Genomic DNA, 20,764 nt, shown 5'->3' on the forward strand with positions numbered 1-20,764 from the left:
GAGTCAAGCTATCCAGGCTGAAGATGGCTTATAGCCAGAAACCGGTCCTTGGATGCTTGATTCCGGTCTGGGAAAGACATGGCTTGGTAGTTCGGACTGGACTGTTCCCATGAGGCACAGGGTCAGAGCTGATTTGCATACAGCCAGTGTCTAACCCAGGGTGGTGTGGAGTGCAAAAAAACGATGGATTTAGGCCCAGATCCTTGTACTGGGGTGAATGTATGACATTGTTCTACATTCTGTCCATCAACTGTGTTTTTTGCAATTTTAACCCCGAGTGGGCTGGGTATGCTCAGACGTGAGTCCCAGGCTCTCCACACCACTGGAGTCAAGCTATCCAGGCTGAAGATGGCTGATAGCCAGAAACCGGTCCTTGGATGCTTGATTCCGGTCTGGGAAAGACATGGCTTGGTAGTTCGGACTGGACTGTTCCCATGAGGCACAGGGTCAGAGCTGATTTGCATACAGCCAGTGTCTAACCCAGGGTGGTGTGGAGTGCAAAAAAACGATGGATTTAGGCCCAGATCCTTGTACTGGGGTGAATGTATGACATTGTTCTACATTCTGTCCATCAACTGTGTTTTTTGCAATTTTCACCCCGAGTGGGCTGGGTATGCTCAGACGTGAGTCCCAGGCTCTCTACACCACTGGAGTCAAGCTATCCAGGCTGAAGATGGCTGATAGCCAGAAACCGGTCCTTGGATGCTTGATTCCGGTCTGGGAAAGACATGGCTTGGTAGTTCGGACTGGACTGTTCCCATGAGGCACAGGGTCAGAGCTGATTTGCATACAGCCAGTGTCTAACCCAGGGTGGTGTGGAGTGCAAAAAAACGATGGATTTAGGCCCAGATCCTTGTACTGGGGTGAATGTATGACATTGTTCTACATTCTGTCCATCAACTGTGTTTTTTGCAATTTTCACCCCGAGTGGGCTGGGTATGCTCAGACGTGAGTCCCAGGCTCTCCACACCACTGGAGACAAGCTATCCAGGCTGAAGATGGCTGATAGCCAGAAACCGGTCCTTGGATGCTTGATTCCGGTCTGGGAAAGACATGGCTTGGTAGTTCGGACTGGACTGTTCCCATGAGCCACAGGGTCAGAGCTGATTTGCATACAGCCAGTGTCTAACCCAGGGTGGTGTGGAGTGCAAAAAAACGATGGATTTAGGCCCAGATCCTTGTACTGGGGTGAATGTATGACATTGTTCTACATTCTGTCCATCAACTGTGTTTTTTGCAATTTTCACCCCAAGTGGGCTGGGTTTGCTCAGACGTGAGTCCCAGGCTCTCCACACCACTGGAGTCAAGCTATCCAGGCTGAAGATGGCTGATAGCCAGAAACCGGTCCTTGGATGCTTGATTCCGGTCTGGGAAAGACATGGCTTGGTAGTTCGGACTGGACTGTTCCCATGAGGCACAGGGTCAGAGCTGATTTGCATACAGCCAGTGTCTAACCCAGGGTGGTGTGGAGTGCAAAAAAACGATGGATTTAGGCCCAGATCCTTGTACTGGGGTGAATGTATGACATTGGTCTACATTCTGTCCATCAACTGTGTTTTTTGCAATTTTCACCCCGAGTGGGCTGGGTATGCTCGGACGTGAGTCCCAGGCTCTCCACACCACTGGAGTCAAGCTATCCAGGCTGAAGATGGCTGATAGCCAGAAACCGGTCCTTGGATGCTTGATTCCGGTCTGGGAAAGACATGGCTTGGTAGTTCGGACTGGACTGTTCCCATGAGGCACTGGGTCAGAGCTGATTTGCATACAGCCAGTGTCTAACCCAGGGTGGTGTGGAGTGCAAAAAAACGATGGATTTAGGCCCAGATCCTTGTACTGGGGTGAATGTATGACATTGTTCTACATTCTGTCCATCAACTGTGTTTTTTGCAATTTTCACCCCGAGTGGGCTGCGTATGCTCAGACGTGAGTCCCAGGCTCTCCACACCACTGGAGTCAAGCTATCCAGGCTGAAGATGGCTAATAGCCAGAAACCGGTCCTTGGATGCTTGATTCCGGTCTGGGAAAGACATGGCTTGGTAGTTCGGACTGGACTGTTCCCATGAGCCACAGGGTCAGAGCTGATTTGCATACAGCCAGTGTCTAACCCAGGGTGGTGTGGAGTGCAAAAAAACGATGGATTTAGGCCCAGATCCTTGTACTGGGGTGAATGTATGACATTGTTCTACATTCTGTCCATCAACTGTGTTTTTTGCAATTTTCACCCCAAGTGGGCTGGGTTTGCTCAGACGTGAGTCCCAGGCTCTCCACACCACTGGAGTCAAGCTATCCAGGCTGAAGATGGCTGATAGCCAGAAACCGGTCCTTGGATGCTTGATTCCGGTCTGGGAAAGACATGGCTTGGTAGTTCGGACTGGACTGTTCCCATGAGGCACAGGGTCAGAGCTGATTTGCATACAGCCAGTGTCTAACCCAGGGTGGTGTGGAGTGCAAAAAAACGATGGATTTAGGCCCAGATCCTTGTACTGGGGTGAATGTATGACATTGGTCTACATTCTGTCCATCAACTGTGTTTTTTGCAATTTTCACCCCGAGTGGGCTGGGTATGCTCGGACGTGAGTCCCAGGCTCTCCACACCACTGGAGTCAAGCTATCCAGGCTGAAGATGGCTGATAGCCAGAAACCGGTCCTTGGATGCTTGATTCCGGTCTGGGAAAGACATGGCTTGGTAGTTCGGACTGGACTGTTCCCATGAGGCACTGGGTCAGAGCTGATTTGCATACAGCCAGTGTCTAACCCAGGGTGGTGTGGAGTGCAAAAAAACGATGGATTTAGGCCCAGATCCTTGTACTGGGGTGAATGTATGACATTGTTCTACATTCTGTCCATCAACTGTGTTTTTTGCAATTTTCACCCCGAGTGGGCTGCGTATGCTCAGACGTGAGTCCCAGGCTCTCCACACCACTGGAGTCAAGCTATCCAGGCTGAAGATGGCTGATAGCCAGAAACCGGTCCTTGGATGCTTGATTCCGGTCTGGGAAAGACATGGCTTGGTAGTTCGGACTGGACTGTTCCCATGAGGCACAGGTTCAGAGCTGATTTGCATACAGCCAGTGTCTAACCCAGGGTGGTGTGGAGTGCAAAAAAACAATGGATTTAGGCCCAGATCCTTGTACTGGGGTGAATGTATGACATTGTTCTACATTCTGTCCATCAACTGTGTTTTTTGCAATTTTCACCCCGAGTGGGCTGGGTATGCTCAGACGTGAGTCCCAGGCTCTCCACACCACTGGAGTCAAGCTATCCAGGCTGAAGATGGCTGATAGCCAGAAACCGGTCCTTGGATGCTTGATTCCGGTCTGGGAAAGACATGGCTTGGTAGTTCGGACTGGACTGTTCCCATGAGGCACAGGGTCAGAGCTGATTTGCATACAGCCAGTGTCTAACCCAGGGTGGTGTGGAGTGCAAAAAAACGATGGATTTAGGCCCAGATCCTTGTACTGGGGTGAATGTATGACATTGTTCTACATTCTGTCCATCAACTGTGTTTTTTGCAATTTTCACCCCGAGTGGGCTGGGTATGCTCAGACATGAGTCCCAGGCTCTCCACACCACTGGAGTCAAGCTATCCAGGCTGAAGATGGCTGATAGCCAGAAACCGGTCCTTGGATGCTTGATTCCGGTCTGGGAAAGACATGGCTTGGTAGTTCGGACTGGACTGTTCCCATGAGGCACAGGGTCAGAGCTGATTTGCATACAGCCAGTGTCTAACCCAGGGTGGTGTGGAGTGCAAAAAAACGATGGATTTAGGCCCAGATCCTTGTACTGGGGTGAATGTATGACATTGTTCTACATTCTGTCCATCAACTGTGTTTTTTGCAATTTTCACCCCGAGTGGGCTGGGTATGCTCAGACGTGAGTCCCAGGCTCTCCACACCACTGGAGTCAAGCTATCCAGGCTGAAGATGGTTGATAGCCAGAAACCTGTCCTTGGATGCTTGATTCCGGTCTGGGAAAGACATGGCTTGGTAGTTCGGACTGGACTGTTCCCATGAGGCACAGGGTCAGAGCTGATTTGCATACAGCCAGTGTCTAACCCAGGGTGGTGTGGAGTGCAAAAAAACGATGGATTTAGGCCCAGATCCTTGTACTGGGGTGAATGTATGACATTGTTCTACATTCTGTCCATCAACTGTGTTTTTTGCAATTTTCACCCCGAGTGGGCTTGGTATGCTCAGACGTGAGTCCCAGGCTCTCCACACCACTGGAGTCAAGCTGTCCAGGCTGAAGATGGCTGATAGCCAGAAACCGGTCCTTGGATGCTTGATTCCGGTCTGGGAAAGACATGGCTTGGTAGTTCGGACTGGACTGTTCCCATGAGGCACAGGGTCAGAGCTGATTTGCATACAGCCAGTGTCTAACCCAGGGCGGTGTGGAGTGCAAAAAAACGATGGAATTAGGCCCAGATCCTTGTACTGGGGTGAATGTATGACATTGTTCTACATTCTGTCCATCAACTGTGTTTTTTGCAATTTTCACCCCGAGTGGGCTGGGTATGCTCAGACGTGAGTCCCAGGCTCTCCACACCACTGGAGTCAAGCTATCCAGGCTGAAGATGGCTGATAGCCAGAAACAGGTCCTTGGATGCTTGATTCCGGTCTGAGAAAGACATGGCTTGGTAGTTCGGACTGGACTGTTCCCATGAGGCACAGGGTCAGAGCTGATTTGCATACAGCCAGTGTCTAACCCAGGGTGGTGTGGAGTGCAAAAAACGATGGGTTTAGGCCCAGATCCTTGTACTGGGGTGAATGTATGACATTGTTCTACATTCTGTCCATCAACTGTGTTTTTTGCAATTTTCACCCCGAGTGGGCTGGGTATGCTCAGACGTGAGTCCCAGGCTCTCCACACCACTGGAGTCAAGCTATCCGGGCTGAAGATGGCTGATAGCCAGAAACCGGTCCTTGGATGCTTGATTCCGGTCTGGGAAAGACATGGCTTGGTAGTTCGGACTGGACTGTTCCCATGAGGCACAGGGTCAGAGCTGATTTGCATACAGCCAGTGTCTAACCCAGGGTGGTGTGGAGTGCAAAAAAACGATGGATTTAGGCCCAGATCCTTGTACTGGGGTGAATGTATGACATTGTTCTACATTCTGTCCATCAACTGTGTTTTTTGCAATTTTCACCCCGAGTGGGCTGGGTATGCTCAGACGTGAGTCCCAGGCTCTCCACACCACTGGAGTCAAGCTATCCAGGCTGAAGATGGCTGATAGCCAGAAACCGGTCCTTGGATGCTTGATTCCGGTCTGGGAAAGACATGGCTTGGTAGTTCGGACTGGACTGTTCCCATGAGGCACAGGGTCAGAGCTGATTTGCATACAGCCAGTGTCTAACCCAGGGTAGTGTGGAGTGCAAAAAAACGATGGATTTAGGCCCAGATCCTTGTACTGGGGTGAATGTATGACATTGTTCTACATTCTGTCCATCAACTGTGTTTTTTGCAATTTTCACCCCGAGTGGGCTGGGTATGCTCAGACGTGAGTCCCAGGCTCTCTACACCACTGGAGTCAAGCTATCCAGGCTGAAGATGGCTGATAGCCAGAAACCGGTCCTTGGATGCTTGATTCCGGTCTGGGAAAGACATGGCTTGGTAGTTCGGACTGGACTGTTCCCATGAGGCACAGGGTCAGAGCTGATTTGCATACAGCCAGTGTCTAACCCAGGGTGGTGTGGAGTGCAAAAAAACGATGGATTTAGGCCCAGATCCTTGTACTGGGGTGAATGTATGACATTGTTCTACATTCTGTCCATCAACTGTGTTTTTTGCAATTTTCACCCCGAGTGGGCTGGGTATGCTCAGACGTGAGTCCCAGGCTCTCCACACCACTGGAGACAAGCTATCCAGGCTGAAGATGGCTGATAGCCAGAAACCGGTCCTTGGATGCTTGATTCCGGTCTGGGAAAGACATGGCTTGGTAGTTCGGACTGGACTGTTCCCATGAGCCACAGGGTCAGAGCTGATTTGCATACAGCCAGTGTCTAACCCAGGGTGGTGTGGAGTGCAAAAAAACGATGGATTTAGGCCCAGATCCTTGTACTGGGGTGAATGTATGACATTGTTCTACATTCTGTCCATCAACTGTGTTTTTTGCAATTTTATCCCCGAGTGGGCTGGGTATGCTCAGACGTGAGTCCCAGGCTCTCCACACCACTGGAGTCAAGCTATCCAGGCTGAAGATGGCTGATAGCCAGAAACCGGTCCTTGGATGCTTGATTCCGGTCTGGGAAAGACATGGCTTCGTAGTTCGGACTGGACTGTTCCCATGAGGCACAGGGTCAGAGCTGATTTGCATACAGCCAGTGTCTAACCCAGGGTGGTGTGGAGTGCAAAAAACGATGGATTTAGGCCCAGATCCTTGTACTGGGGTGAATGTATGACATTGTTCTACATTCTGTCCATCAACTGTGTTTTTTGCAATTTTCACCCCGAGTGGGCTGGGTATGCTCAGACGTGAGTCCCAGGCTCTCCACACCACTGGAGTCAAGCTATCCAGGCTGAAGATGGCTGATAGCCAGAAACCGGTCCTTGGATGCTTGATTCCGGTCTGGGAAAGACATGGCTTGGTAGTTCGGACTGGACTGTTCCCATGAGGCACAGGGTCAGAGCTGATTTGCATACAGCCAGTGTCTAACCCAGGGTGGTGTGGAGTGCAAAAAACGATGGATTTAGGCCCAGATCCTTGTACTGGGGTGAATGTATGACATTGTTCTACATTCTGTCCATCAACTGTGTTTTTTGCAATTTTCACCCCGAGTGGGCTGGGTATGCTCAGACGTGAGTCCCAGGCTCTCCACACCACTGGAGTCAAGCTATCCGGGCTGAAGATGGCTGATAGCCAGAAACCGGTCCTTGGATGCTTGATTCCGGTCTGGGAAAGACATGGCTTGGTAGTTCGGACTGGACTGTTCCCATGAGGCACAGGGTCAGAGCTGATTTGCATACAGCCAGTGTCTAACCCAGGGTGGTGTGGAGTGCAAAAAAACGATGGATTTAGGCCCAGATCCTTGTACTGGGGTGAATGTATGACATTGTTCTACATTCTGTCCATCAACTGTGTTTTTTGCAATTTTCACCCCGAGTGGGCTGGGTATGCTCAGACGTGAGTCCCAGGCTCTCCACACCACTGGAGTCAAGCTATCCAGGCTGAAGATGGCTGATAGCCAGAAACCGGTCCTTGGATGCTTGATTCCGGTCTGGGAAAGACATGGCTTGGTAGTTCGGACTGGACTGTTCCCATGAGGCACAGGGTCAGAGCTGATTTGCATACAGCCAGTGTCTAACCCAGGGTGGTGTGGAGTGCAAAAAAACGATGGATTTAGGCCCAGATCCTTGTACTGGGGTGAATGTATGACATTGTTCTACATTCTGTCCATCAACTGTGTTTTTTGCAATTTTCACCCCGAGTGGGCTGGGTATGCTCAGACGTGAGTCCCAGGCTCTCCACACCACTGGAGTCAAGCTATCCAGGCTGAAGATGGCTGATAGCCAGAAACCGGTCCTTGGATGCTTGATTCCGGTCTGGGAAAGACATGGCTTGGTAGTTCGGACTGGACTGTTCCCATGAGGCACAGGGTCAGAGCTGATTTGCATACAGCCAGTGTCTAACCCAGGGTGGTGTGGAGTGCACAAAAACGATGGATTTAGGCCCAGATCCTTGTACTGGGGTGAATGTATGACATTGTTCTACATTCTGTCCATCAACTGTGTTTTTTGCAATTTTCACCCCGAGTGGGCTGGGTATGCTCAGACGTGAGTCCCAGGCTCTCCACACCACTGGAGTCAAGCTATCCAGGCTGAAGATGGCTGATAGCCAGAAACCGGTCCTTGGATGCTTGATTCCGGTCTGGGAAAGACATGGCTTGGTAGTTCGGACTGGACTGTTCCCATGAGGCACAGGGTCAGAGCTGATTTGCATACCGCCAGTGTCTAACCCAGGGTAGTGTGGAGTGCAAAAAAACGATGGATTTAGGCCCAGATCCTTGTACTGGGGTGAATGTATGACATTGTTCTACATTCTGTCCATCAACTGTGTTTTTTGCAATTTTCACCCCGAGTGGGCTGGGTATGCTCAGACGTGAGTCCCAGGCTCTCTACACCACTGGAGTCAAGCTATCCAGGCTGAAGATGGCTGATAGCCAGAAACCGGTCCTTGGATGCTTGATTCCGGTCTGGGAAAGACATGGCTTGGTAGTTCGGACTGGACTGTTCCCATGAGGCACAGGGTCAGAGCTGATTTGCATACAGCCAGTGTCTAACCCAGGGTGGTGTGGAGTGCAAAAAAACGATGGATTTAGGCCCAGATCCTTGTACTGGGGTGAATGTATGACATTGTTCTACATTCTGTCCATCAACTGTGTTTTTTGCAATTTTCACCCCGAGTGGGCTGGGTATGCTCAGACGTGAGTCCCAGGCTCTCCACACCACTGGAGACAAGCTATCCAGGCTGAAGATGGCTGATAGCCAGAAACCGGTCCTTGGATGCTTGATTCCGGTCTGGGAAAGACATGGCTTGGTAGTTCGGACTGGACTGTTCCCATGAGGCACAGGGTCAGAGCTGATTTGCATACAGCCAGTGTCTAACCCAGGGTGGTGTGAAGTGCAAAAAAACGATGGATTTAGGCCCAGATCCTTGTACTGGGGTGAATGTATGACATTGTTCTACATTCTGTCCATCAACTGTGTTTTTTGCAATTTTCACCCCGAATGGGCTGGGTATGCTCAGACGTGAGTCCCAGGTTTTCCACACCACTGGAGACAAGCTATCCAGGCTGAAGATGGCTGATAGCCAGAAACCGGTCCTTGGATGCTTTATTCCGGTCTGGGAAAGACATGGCTTGGTAGTTCGGACTGGACTGTTCCCATGAGGCACAGGGTCAGAGCTGATTTGCATACAGCCAGTGTTTAACCCAGGGTGGTGTGAAGTGCAAAAAAACAATGGATTTAGGCCCAGATCCTTGTACTGGGGTGAATGTATGACATTGTTCTACATTCTGTCCATCAACTGTGTTTTTTGCAATTTTCCCCCCGAGTGGGCTGGGTTTGCTCAGACATGAGTCCCAGGCTCTCCACACCACTGGAGTCAAGCTATCCAGGCTGAAGATGGCTGATAGCCAGAAACCGGTCCTTGGATGCTTGATTCCGGTCTGGGAAAGACATGGCTTGGTAGTTCGGACTGGACTGTTCCCATGAGGCACAGGGTCAGAGCTGATTTGCATACCGCCAGTGTCTAACCCAGGGTAGTGTGGAGTGCAAAAAAACGATGGATTTAGGCCCAGATCCTTGTACTGGGGTGAATGTATGACATTGTTCTACATTCTGTCCATCAACTGTGTTTTTTGCAATTTTCACCCCGAGTGGGCTGGGTATGCTCAGACGTGAGTCCCAGGCTCTCTACACCACTGGAGTCAAGCTATCCAGGCTGAAGATGGCTGATAGCCAGAAACCGGTCCTTGGATGCTTGATTCCGGTCTGGGAAAGACATGGCTTGGTAGTTCGGACTGGACTGTTCCCATGAGGCACAGGGTCAGAGCTGATTTGCATACAGCCAGTGTCTAACCCAGGGTGGTGTGGAGTGCAAAAAAACGATGGATTTAGGCCCAGATCCTTGTACTGGGGTGAATGTATGACATTGTTCTACATTCTGTCCATCAACTGTGTTTTTTGCAATTTTCACCCCGAGTGGGCTGGGTATGCTCAGACGTGAGTCCCAGGCTCTCCACACCACTGGAGACAAGCTATCCAGGCTGAAGATGGCTGATAGCCAGAAACCGGTCCTTGGATGCTTGATTCCGGTCTGGGAAAGACATGGCTTGGTAGTTCGGACTGGACTGTTCCCATGAGGCACAGGGTCAGAGCTGATTTGCATACAGCCAGTGTCTAACCCAGGGTGGTGTGAAGTGCAAAAAAACGATGGATTTAGGCCCAGATCCTTGTACGGGGTGAATGTATGACATTGTTCTACATTCTGTCCATCAACTGTGTTTTTTGCAATTTTCACCCCGAGTGGGCTGGGTATGCTCAGACGTGAGTCCCAGGCTCTCCACACCACTGGAGACAAGCTATCCAGGCTGAAGATGGCTGATAGCCAGAAACCGGACCTTGGATGCTTTATTCCGGTCTGGGAAAGACATGGCTTGGTAGTTCGGACTGGACTGTTCCCATGAGCCACAGGGTCAGAGCTGATTTGCATACAGCCAGTGTCTAACCCAGGGTGGTGTGGAGTGCAAAAAAACGATGGATTTAGGCCCAGATCCTTGTACTGGGGTGAATGTATGACATTGTTCTACATTCTGTCCATCAACTGTGTTTTTTGCAATTGTATCCCCGAGTGGGCTGGGTATGCTCAGACGTGAGTCCCAGGCTCTCCACACCACTGGAGTCAAGCTATCCAGGCTGAAGATGGCTGATAGCCAGAAACCGGTCCTTGGATGCTTGATTCCGGTCTGGGAAAGACATGGCTTGGTAGTTCGGACTGGACTGTTCCCATTTGGCACAGGGTCAGAGCTGATTTGCATACAGCCAGTGTCTAACCCAGGGTGGTGTGAAGTGCAAAAAAACGATGGATTTAGGCCCAGATCCTTGTACTGGGGTGAATGTATGACATTGTTCTACATTCTGTCCATCAACTGTGTTTTTTGCAATTTTCACCCCGAGTGGGCTGGGTTTGCTCAGACGTGAGTCCCAGGCTCTCCACACCACTGGAGACAAGCTATCCAGGCTGAAGATGGCTGATAGCCAGAAACCGGTCCTTGGATGCTTTATTCCGGTCTGGGAAAGACATGGCTTGGTAGTTCGGACTGGACTGTTCCCATGAGGCACAGGGTCAGAGCTGATTTGCATACAGCCAGTGTTTAACCCAGGGTGGTGTGAAGTGCAAAAAAACGATGGATTTAGGCCCAGATCCTTGTACTGGGGTGAATGTATGACATTGTTCTACATTCTGTCCATCAACTGTGTTTTTTGCAATTTTCACCCCGAGTGGGCTGGGTTTGCTCAGACATGAGTCCCAGGCTCTCCACACCACTGGAGTCAAGCTATCCAGGCTGAAGATGGCTGATAGCCAGAAACCGGTCCTTGGATGCTTGATTCCGGTCTGGGAAAGACATGGCTTGGTAGTTCGGACTGGACTGTTCCCATGAGCCACAGGGTCAGAGCTGATTTGCATACAGCCAGTGTCTAACCCAGGGTGGTGTGGAGTGCAAAAAAACGATGGATTTAGGCCCAGATCCTTGTACTGGGGTGAATGTATGACATTGTTCTACATTCTGTCCATCAACTGTGTTTTTTGCAATTGTATCCCCGAGTGGGCTGGGTATGCTCAGACGTGAGTCCCAGGCTCTCCACACCACTGGAGTCAAGCTATCCAGGCTGAAGATGGCTGATAGCCAGAAACCGGTCCTTGGATGCTTGATTCCGGTCTGGGAAAGACATGGCTTGGTAGTTCGGACTGGACTGTTCCCATTTGGCACAGGGTCAGAGCTGATTTGCATACAGCCAGTGTCTAACCCAGGGTGGTGTGAAGTGCAAAAAAACGATGGATTTAGGCCCAGATCCTTGTACTGGGGTGAATGTATGACATTGTTCTACATTCTGTCCATCAACTGTGTTTTTTGCAATTTTCACCCCGAGTGGGCTGGGTTTGCTCAGACGTGAGTCCCAGGCTCTCCACACCACTGGAGTCAAGCTATCCAGGCTGAAGATGGCTGATAGCCAGAAACCGGTCCTTGGATGCTTGATTCCGGTCTGGGAAAGACATGGCTTGGTAGTTCGGACTGGACTGTTCCCATGAGGCACAGGGTCAGAGCTGATTTGCATACAGCCAGTGTCTAACCCAGGGTGGTGTGGAGTGCAAAAAAACGATGGATTTAGGCCCAGATCCTTGTACTGGGGTGAATGTATGACATTGGTCTACATTCTGTGCATCAACTGTGTTTTTTGCAATTTTCACCCCGAGTGGGCTGGGTATGCTCGGACGTGAGTCCCAGGCTCTCCACACCACTGGAGTCAAGCTATCCAGGCTGAAGATGGCTGATAGCCAGAAACCGGTCCTTGGATGCTTGATTCCGGTCTGGGAAAGACATGGCTTGGTAGTTCGGACTGGACTGTTCCCATGAGGCACAGGGTCAGAGCTGATTTGCATACAGCCAGTGTCTAACCCAGGGTGGTGTGGAGTGCAAAAAAACGATGGATTTAGGCCCAGATCCTTGTACTGGGGTGAATGCATGACATTGGTCTACATTCTGTCCATCAACTGTGTTTTTTGCAATTTTCACCCGAGTGGGCTGGGTATGCTCAGACGTGAGTCCCAGGCTCTCCACACCACTGGAGTCAAGCTATCCAGGCTGAAGATGGCTGATAGCCAGAAACCGGTCCTTGGATGCTTGATTCCGGTCTGGGAAAGACATGGCTTGGTAGTTCGGACTGGACTGTTCCCATGAGGCACAGGGTCAGAGCTGATTTGCATACAGCCAGTGTCTAACCCAGGGTAGTGTGGAGTGCAAAAAAACGATGGATTTAGGCCCAGATCCTTGTACTGGGGTGAATGTATGACATTGTTCTACATTCTGTCCATCAACTGTGTTTTTTGCAATTTTCACCCCGAGTGGGCTGGGTATGCTCAGACGTGAGTCCCAGGCTCTCTACACCACTGTAGTCAAGCTATCCAGGCTGAAGATGGCTGATAGCCAGAAACCGGTCCTTGGATGCTTGATTCCGGTCTGGGAAAAACATGGCTTGGTAGTTCGGACTGGACTGTTCCCATGAGGCACAGGGTCAGAGCTGATTTGCATACAGCCAGTGTCTAACCCAGGGTGGTGTGGAGTGCAAAAAAACGATGGATTTAGGCCCAGATCCTTGTACTGGGGTGAATGTATGACATTGTTCTACATTCTGTCCATCAACTGTGTTTTTTGCAATTTTCACCCCGAGTGGGCTGGGTATGCTCAGACGTGAGTCCCAGGCTCTCCACACCACTGGAGACAAGCTATCCAGGCTGAAGATGGCTGATAGCCAGAAACCGGTCCTTGGATGCTTGATTCCGGTCTGGGAAAGACATGGCTTGGTAGTTCGGACTGGACTGTTCCCATGAGCCACAGGGTCAGAGCTGATTTGCATACAGCCAGTGTCTAACCCAGGGTGGTGTGGAGTGCAAAAAAACGATGGATTTAGGCCCAGATCCTTGTACTGGGGTGAATGTATGACATTGTTCTACATTCTGTCCATCAACTGTGTTTTTTGCAATTTTATCCCCGAGTGGGCTGGGTATGCTCAGACGTGAGTCCCAGGCTCTCCACACCACTGGAGTCAAGCTATCCAGGCTGAAGATGGCTGATAGCCAGAAACCGGTCCTTGGATGCTTGATTCCGGTCTGGGAAAGACATGGCTTGGTAGTTCGGACTGGACTGTTCCCATGAGGCACAGGGTCAGAGCTGATTTGCATACAGCCAGTGTCTAACCCAGGGTGGTGTGGAGTGCAAAAAACGATGGATTTAGGCCCAGATCCTTGTACTGGGGTGAATGTATGACATTGTTCTACATTCTGTCCATCAACTGTGTTTTTTTGCAATTTTCACCCCGAGTGGGCTGGGTATGCTCAGACGTGAGTCCCAGGCTCTCCACACCACTGGAGTCAAGCTATCCAGGCTGAAGATGGCTGATAGCCAGAAACCGGTCCTTGGATGCTTGATTCCGGTCTGGGAAAGACATGGCTTGGTAGTTCGGACTGGACTGTTCCCATGAGGCACAGGGTCAGAGCTGATTTGCATACAGCCAGTGTCTAACCCAGGGTGGTGTGGAGTGCAAAAAACGATGGATTTAGGCCCAGATCCTTGTACTGGGGTGAATGTATGACATTGTTCTACATTCTGTCCATCAACTGTGTTTTTTGCAATTTTCACCCCGAGTGGGCTGGGTATGCTCAGACGTGAGTCCCAGGCTCTCCACACCACTGGAGTCAAGCTATCCGGGCTGAAGATGGCTGATAGCCAGAAACCGGTCCTTGGATGCTTGATTCCGGTCTGGGAAAGACATGGCTTGGTAGTTCGGACTGGACTGTTCCCATGAGGCACAGGGTCAGAGCTGATTTGCATACAGCCAGTGTCTAACCCAGGGTGGTGTGGAGTGCAAAAAAACGATGGATTTAGGCCCAGATCCTTGTACTGGGGTGAATGTATGACATTGTTCTACATTCTGTCCATCAACTGTGTTTTTTTGCAATTTTCACCCCGAGTGGGCTGGGTATGCTCAGACGTGAGTCCCAGGCTCTCCACACCACTGGAGTCAAGCTATCCAGGCTGAAGATGGCTGATAGCCAGAAACCGGTCCTTGGATGCTTGATTCCGGTCTGGGAAAGACATGGCTTGGTAGTTCGGACTGGACTGTTCCCATGAGGCACAGGGTCAGAGCTGATTTGCATACAGCCAGTGTCTAACCCAGGGTGGTGTGGAGTGCAAAAAAACGATGGATTTAGGCCCAGATCCTTGTACTGGGGTGAATGTATGACATTGTTCTACATTCTGTCCATCAACTGTGTTTTTTGCAATTTTCACCCCGAGTGGGCTGGGTTTGCTCAGACGTGAGTCCCAGGCTCTCCACACCACTGGAGTCAAGCTATCCAGGCTGAAGATGGCTTATAGCCAGAAACCGGTCCTTGGATGCTTGATTCCGGTCTGGGAAAGACATGGCTTGGTAGTTCGGACTGGACTGTTCCCATGAGGCACAGGGTCAGAGCTGATTTGCATACAGCCAGTGTCTAACCCAGGGTGGTGTGGAGTGCAAAAAAACGATGGATTTAGGCCCAGATCCTTGTACTGGGGTGAATGTATGACATTGTTCTACATTCTGTCCATCAACTGTGTTTTTTGCAATTTTCACCCCGAGTGGGCTGGGTATGCTCAGACGTGAGTCCCAGGCTCTCCACACCACTGGAGTCAAGCTATCCAGGCTGAAGATGGCTGATAGCCAGAAACCGGTCCTTGGATGCTTGATTCCAGTCTGGGAAAGACATGGCTTGGTAGTTCGGACTGGACTGTTCCCATGAGGCACAGGGTCAGAGCTGATTTGCATACAGCCAGTGTCTAACCCAGGGTGGTGTGGAGTGCAAAAAAACGATGGATTTAGGCCCAGATCCTTGTACTGGGGTGAATGTATGACATTGTTCTACATTCTGTCCATCAACTGTGTTTTTTGCAATTTTCACCCCGAGTGGGCTGGGTATGCTCAGACGTGAGTCCCAGGCTCTCCACACCACTGGAGTCAAGCTATCCAGGCTGAAGATGGCTGATAGCCAGAAACCGGTCCTTGGATGCTTGATTCCGGTCTGGGAAAGACATGGCTTGGTAGTTCGGACTGGACTGTTCCCATGAGGCACAGGGTCAGAGCTGATTTGCATACAGCCAGTGTCTAACCCAGGGTGGTGTGGAGTGCAAAAAAACGATGGATTTAGGCCCAGATCCTTGTACTGGGGTGAATGTATGACATTGTTCTACATTCTGTCCATCAACTGTGTTTTTTGCAATTTTCACCCCGAGTGGGCTGGGTATGCTCAGACGTGAGTCCCAGGCTCTCTACACCACTGGAGTCAAGCTATCCAGGCTGAAGATGGCTGATAGCCAGAAACCGGTCCTTGGATGCTTGATTCCGGTCTGGGAAAGACATGGCTTGGTAGTTCGGACTGGACTGTTCCCATGAGGCACAGGGTCAGAGCTGATTTGCATACAGCCAGTGTCTAACCCAGGGTGGTGTGGAGTGCAAAAAAACGATGGATTTAGGCCCAGATCCTTGTACTGGGGTGAATGTATGACATTGTTCTACATTCTGTCCATCAACTGTGTTTTTTGCAATTTTCACCCCGAGTGGGCTGGGTATGCTCAGACGTGAGTCCCAGGCTCTCCACACCACTGGAGACAAGCTATCCAGGCTGAAGATGGCTGATAGCCAGAAACCGGTCCTTGGATGCTTGATTCCGGTCTGGGAAAGACATGGCTTGGTAGTTCGGACTGGACTGTTCCCATGAGCCACAGGGTCAGAGCTGATTTGCATACAGCCAGTGTCTAACCCAGGGTGGTGTGGAGTGCAAAAAAACGATGGATTTAGGCCCAGATCCTTGTACTGGGGTGAATGTATGACATTGTTCTACATTCTGTCCATCAACTGTGTTTTTTGCAATTGTATCCCCGAGTGGGCTGGGTATGCTCAGACGTGAGTCCCAGGCTCTCCACACCACTGGAGTCAAGCTATCCAGCCTGAAGATGGCTGATAGCCAGAAACCGGTCCTTGGATGCTTGATTCCGGTCTGGGAAAGACATGGCGTGGTAGTTCGGACTGGACTGTTCCCATGAGGCACAGGGTCAGAGCTGATTTGCATACAGCCAGTGTCTAACCCAGGGTGGTGTGAAGTGCAAAAAAACGATGGATTTAGGCCCAGATCCTTGTACTGGGGTGAATGTATGACATTGTTCTACATTCTGTCCATCAACTGTGTTTTTTGCAATTTTCACCCGAGTGGGCTGGGTTTGCTCAGACGTGAGTCCCAGGCTCTCCACACCACTGGAGTCAAGCTATCCAGGCTGAAGGTGGCTGATAGCCAGAAACCGGTCCTTGGATGCTTGATTCCGGTCTGGGAAAGACATGGCTTGGTAGTTCGGACTGGACTGTTCCCATGAGGCACAGGGTCAGAGCTGATTTGCATACAGCCAGTGTCTAACCCAGGGTGGTGTGGAGTGCAAAAAAACGATGGATTTAGGCCCAGATCCTTGTACTGGGGTGAATGTATGACATTGGTCTACATTCTGTCCATCAACTGTGTTTTTTGCAATTTTCACCCCGAGTGGGCTGGGTATGCTCGGACGTGAGTCCCAGGCTCTCCACACCACTGGAGTCAAGCTATCCAGGCTGAAGATGGCTGATAGCCAGAAACCGGTCCTTGGATGCTTGATTCCAGTCTGGGAAAGACATGGCTTGGTAGTTCGGACTGGACTGTTCCCATGAGGCACAGGGTCAGAGCTGATTTGCATACAGCCAGTGTCTAACCCAGGGTGGTGTGGAGTGCAAAAAAACGATGGATTTAGGCCCAGATCCATGTACTGGGGTGAATGTATGACATTGTTCTACATTCTGTCCATCAACTGTGTTTTTTGCAATTTTCACCCCGAGTGGGCTGGGTATGCTCAGACGTGAGTCCCAGGCTCTCCACACCACTGGAGACAAGCTATCCAGGCTGAAGATGGCTGATAGCCAGAAACCGGACCTTGGATGCTTGATTCCGGTCTGGGAAAGACATGGCTTGGTAGTTCGGACTGGACTGTTCCCATGAGGCACAGGGTCAGAGCTGATTTGCATACAGCCAGTGTCTAACCCAGGGTGGTGTGAAGTGCAAAAAAACGATGGATTTAGGCCCAGATCCTTGTACTGGGGTGAATGTATGACATTGTTCTACATTCTGTCCATCAACTGTGTTTTTTGCAATTTTCACCCCGAGTGGGCTGGGTATGCTCAGACGTGAGTCCCAGGCTCTCCACACCACTGGAGACAAGCTATCCAGGCTGAAGATGGCTGATAGCCAGAAACCGGTCCTTGGATGCTTTATTCCGGTCTGGGAAAGACATGGCTTGGTAGTTCGGACTGGACTGTTCCCATGAGGCACAGGGTCAGAGCTGATTTGCATACAGCCAGTGTTTAACCCAGGGTGGTGTGAAGTGCAAAAAAAACGATGGATTTAGGCCCAGATCCTTGTACTGGGGTGAATGTATGACATTGTTCTACATTCTGTCCATCAACTGTGTTTTTTGCAATTTTCACCCCGAGTGGGCTGGGTTTGCTCAGACATGAGTCCCAGGCTCTCCACACCACTGGAGTCAAGCTATCCAGGCTGAAGATGGCTGATAGCCAGAAACCGGTCCTTGGATGCTTGATTCCGGTCTGGGAAAGACATGGCTTGGTAGTTCGGACTGGACTGTTCCCATGAGGCACAGGGTCAGGGCTGATTTGCATACAGCCAGTGTCTAACCCAGGGTGGTGTGGAGTGCAAAAAAACGATGGATTTAGGCCCAGATCCTTGTACTGGGGTGAATGTATGACATTGTTCTACATTCTGTCCATCAACTGTGTTTTTTGCAATTTTCACCCCGAGTGGGCTGGGTATGCTCGGACGTGAGTCCCAGGCTCTCCACACCACTGGAGTCAAGCTATCCAGGCTGAAGATGGCTGATAGCCAGAAACCGGTCCTTGGATGCTTGATTCCGGTCTGGGAAAGACATGGCTTGGTAGTTCGGACTGGACTGTTCCCATGAGGCACAGGGTCAGAGCTGATTTGCATACAGCCAGTGTCTAACCCAGGGTGGTGTGGAGTGCAAAAAAACGATGGATTTAGGCCCAGATCCTTGTACTGGGGTGAATGTATGACATTGTTCTACATTCTGTCCATCAACTGTGTTTTTTGCAATTTTCACCCCGAGTGGGCTGGGTATGCTCAGACGTGAGTCCCAGGCTCTCCACACCACTGGAGTCAATCTATCCAGGCTGAAGATGGCTGATAGCCAGAAACCGGTCCTTGGATGCTTGATTCCGGTCTGGGAAAGACATGGCTTGGTAGTTCGGACTGGACTGTTCCCATGAGGCACAGGGTCAGAGCTGATTTGTATGCAGCCAGTGTCTAACCCAGGGTGGTGTGAAGTGCAAAAAAACGATGGATTTAGGCCCAGATCCTTGTACTGGGGTGAATGTATGACATTGTTCTACATTCTGTCCATCAACTGTGTTTTTTGCAATTTTCACCCCGAGTGGGCTGGGTATGCTCAGACGTGAGTCCCAGGCTCTCCACACCACTGGAGTCAAGCTATCCAGGCTGAAGATGGCTGATAGCCAGAAACCGGTCCTTGGATGCTTGATTCCGGTCTGGGAAAGACATGGCTTGGTAGTTCGGACTGGACTGTTCCAATGAGGCACAGGGTCAGAGCTGATTTGCATACAGCCAGTGTCTAACCCAGGGTGGTGTGGAGTGCAATAAAACGATGGATTTAGGCCCAGATCCTTGTACTGGGGTGAATGTATGACATTGTTCTACATTCTGTCCATCAACTGTGTTTTTTGCAATTTTCACCCCGAGTGGGCTGGGTATGTTCAGACGTGAGTCCCAGGCCCTCCACACCACTGGAGTCAAGCTATCCAGGCTGAAGATGGCTGATAGCCAGAAACCGGTCCTTGGATGCTTGATTCCGGTCTGGGAAAGACATGGCTTGGTAGTTCGGACTGGACTGTTCCCATGAGGCACAGGGTCAGAGCTGATTTGCATACAGCCAGTGTCTAACCCAGGGTGGTGTGGAGTGCAAAAAAACGATGGATTTAGGCCCAGATCCTTGTACTGGGGTGAATGTATGACATTGTTCTACATTCTGTCCATCAACTGTGTTTTTTGCAATTTTCACCCCGAGTGGGCTGGGTATGCTCAGACGTGAGTCCCAGGCTCTCCACACCACTGGAGTCAAGCTATCCAGGCTGAAGATGGCTGATAGCCAGAAACCGGTCCTTGGATGCTTGATTCCGGTCTGGGAAAGACATGGCTTGGTAGTTCGGACTGGACTGTTCCCATGAGGCACAGGGTCAGAGCTGATTTGCATACAGCCAGTGTCTAACCCAGGGTGGTGTGGAGTGCAAAAAAACGATGGATTTAGGCCCAGATCCTTGTACTGGGGTGAATGTATGACATTGTTCTACATTCTGTCCATCAACTGTGTTTTTTGCAATTTTCACCCCGAGTGGGCTGGGTATGCTCAGACGTGAGTCCCAGGCTCTCTACACCACTGGAGTCAAGCTATCCAGGCTGAAGATGGCTGATAGCCAGAAACCGGTCCTTGGATGCTTGATTCCGGTCTGGGAAAGACATGGCTTGGTAGTTCGGACTGGACTGTTCCCATGAGGCACAGGGTCAGAGCTGATTTGCATACAGCCAGTGTCTAACCCAGGGTAGTGTGGAGTGCAAAAAAACGATGGATTTAGGCCCAGATCCTTGTACTGGGGTGAATGTATGACATTGTTCTACATTCTGTCCATCAACTGTGTTTTTTGCAATTTTCACCCCGAGTGGGCTGGGTATGCTCAGACGTGAGTCCCAGGCTCTCTACACCACTGGAGTCAAGCTATCCAGGCTGAAGATGGCTGATAGCCAGAAACCGGTCCTTGGATGCTTGATTCCGGTCTGGGAAAGACATGGCTTGGTAGTTCGGACTGGACTGTTCCCATGAGGCACAGGGTCAGAGCTGATTTGCATACAGCCAGTGTCTAACCCAGGGTGGTGTGGAGTGCAAAAAAACGATGGATTTAGGCCCAGATCCTTGTACTGGGGTGAATGTATGACATTGTTCTACATTCTGTCCATCAACTGTGTTTTTTGCAATTTTCACCCCGAGTGGGCTGGGTATGCTCAGACGTGAGTCCCAGGCTCTCCACACCACTGGAGACAAGCTATCCAGGCTGAAGATGGCTGATAGCCAGAAACCGGTCCTTGGATGCTTGATTCCGGTCTGGGAAAGACATGGCTTGGTAGTTCGGACTGGACTGTTCCCATGAGCCACAGGGTCAGAGCTGATTTGCATACAGCCAGTGTCTAACCCAGGGTGGTGTGGAGTGCAAAAAAACGATGGATTTAGGCCCAGATCCTTGTACTGGGGTGAATGTATGACATTGTTCTACATTCTGTCCATCAACTGTGTTTTTTGCAATTTTATCCCCGAGTGGGCTGGGTATGCTC

Source organism: Lissotriton helveticus, chromosome 8 (assembly GCF_964261635.1).
Source record: "Lissotriton helveticus chromosome 8, aLisHel1.1, whole genome shotgun sequence".
Taxonomy (NCBI): Eukaryota; Metazoa; Chordata; class Amphibia; order Caudata; family Salamandridae; genus Lissotriton; species Lissotriton helveticus.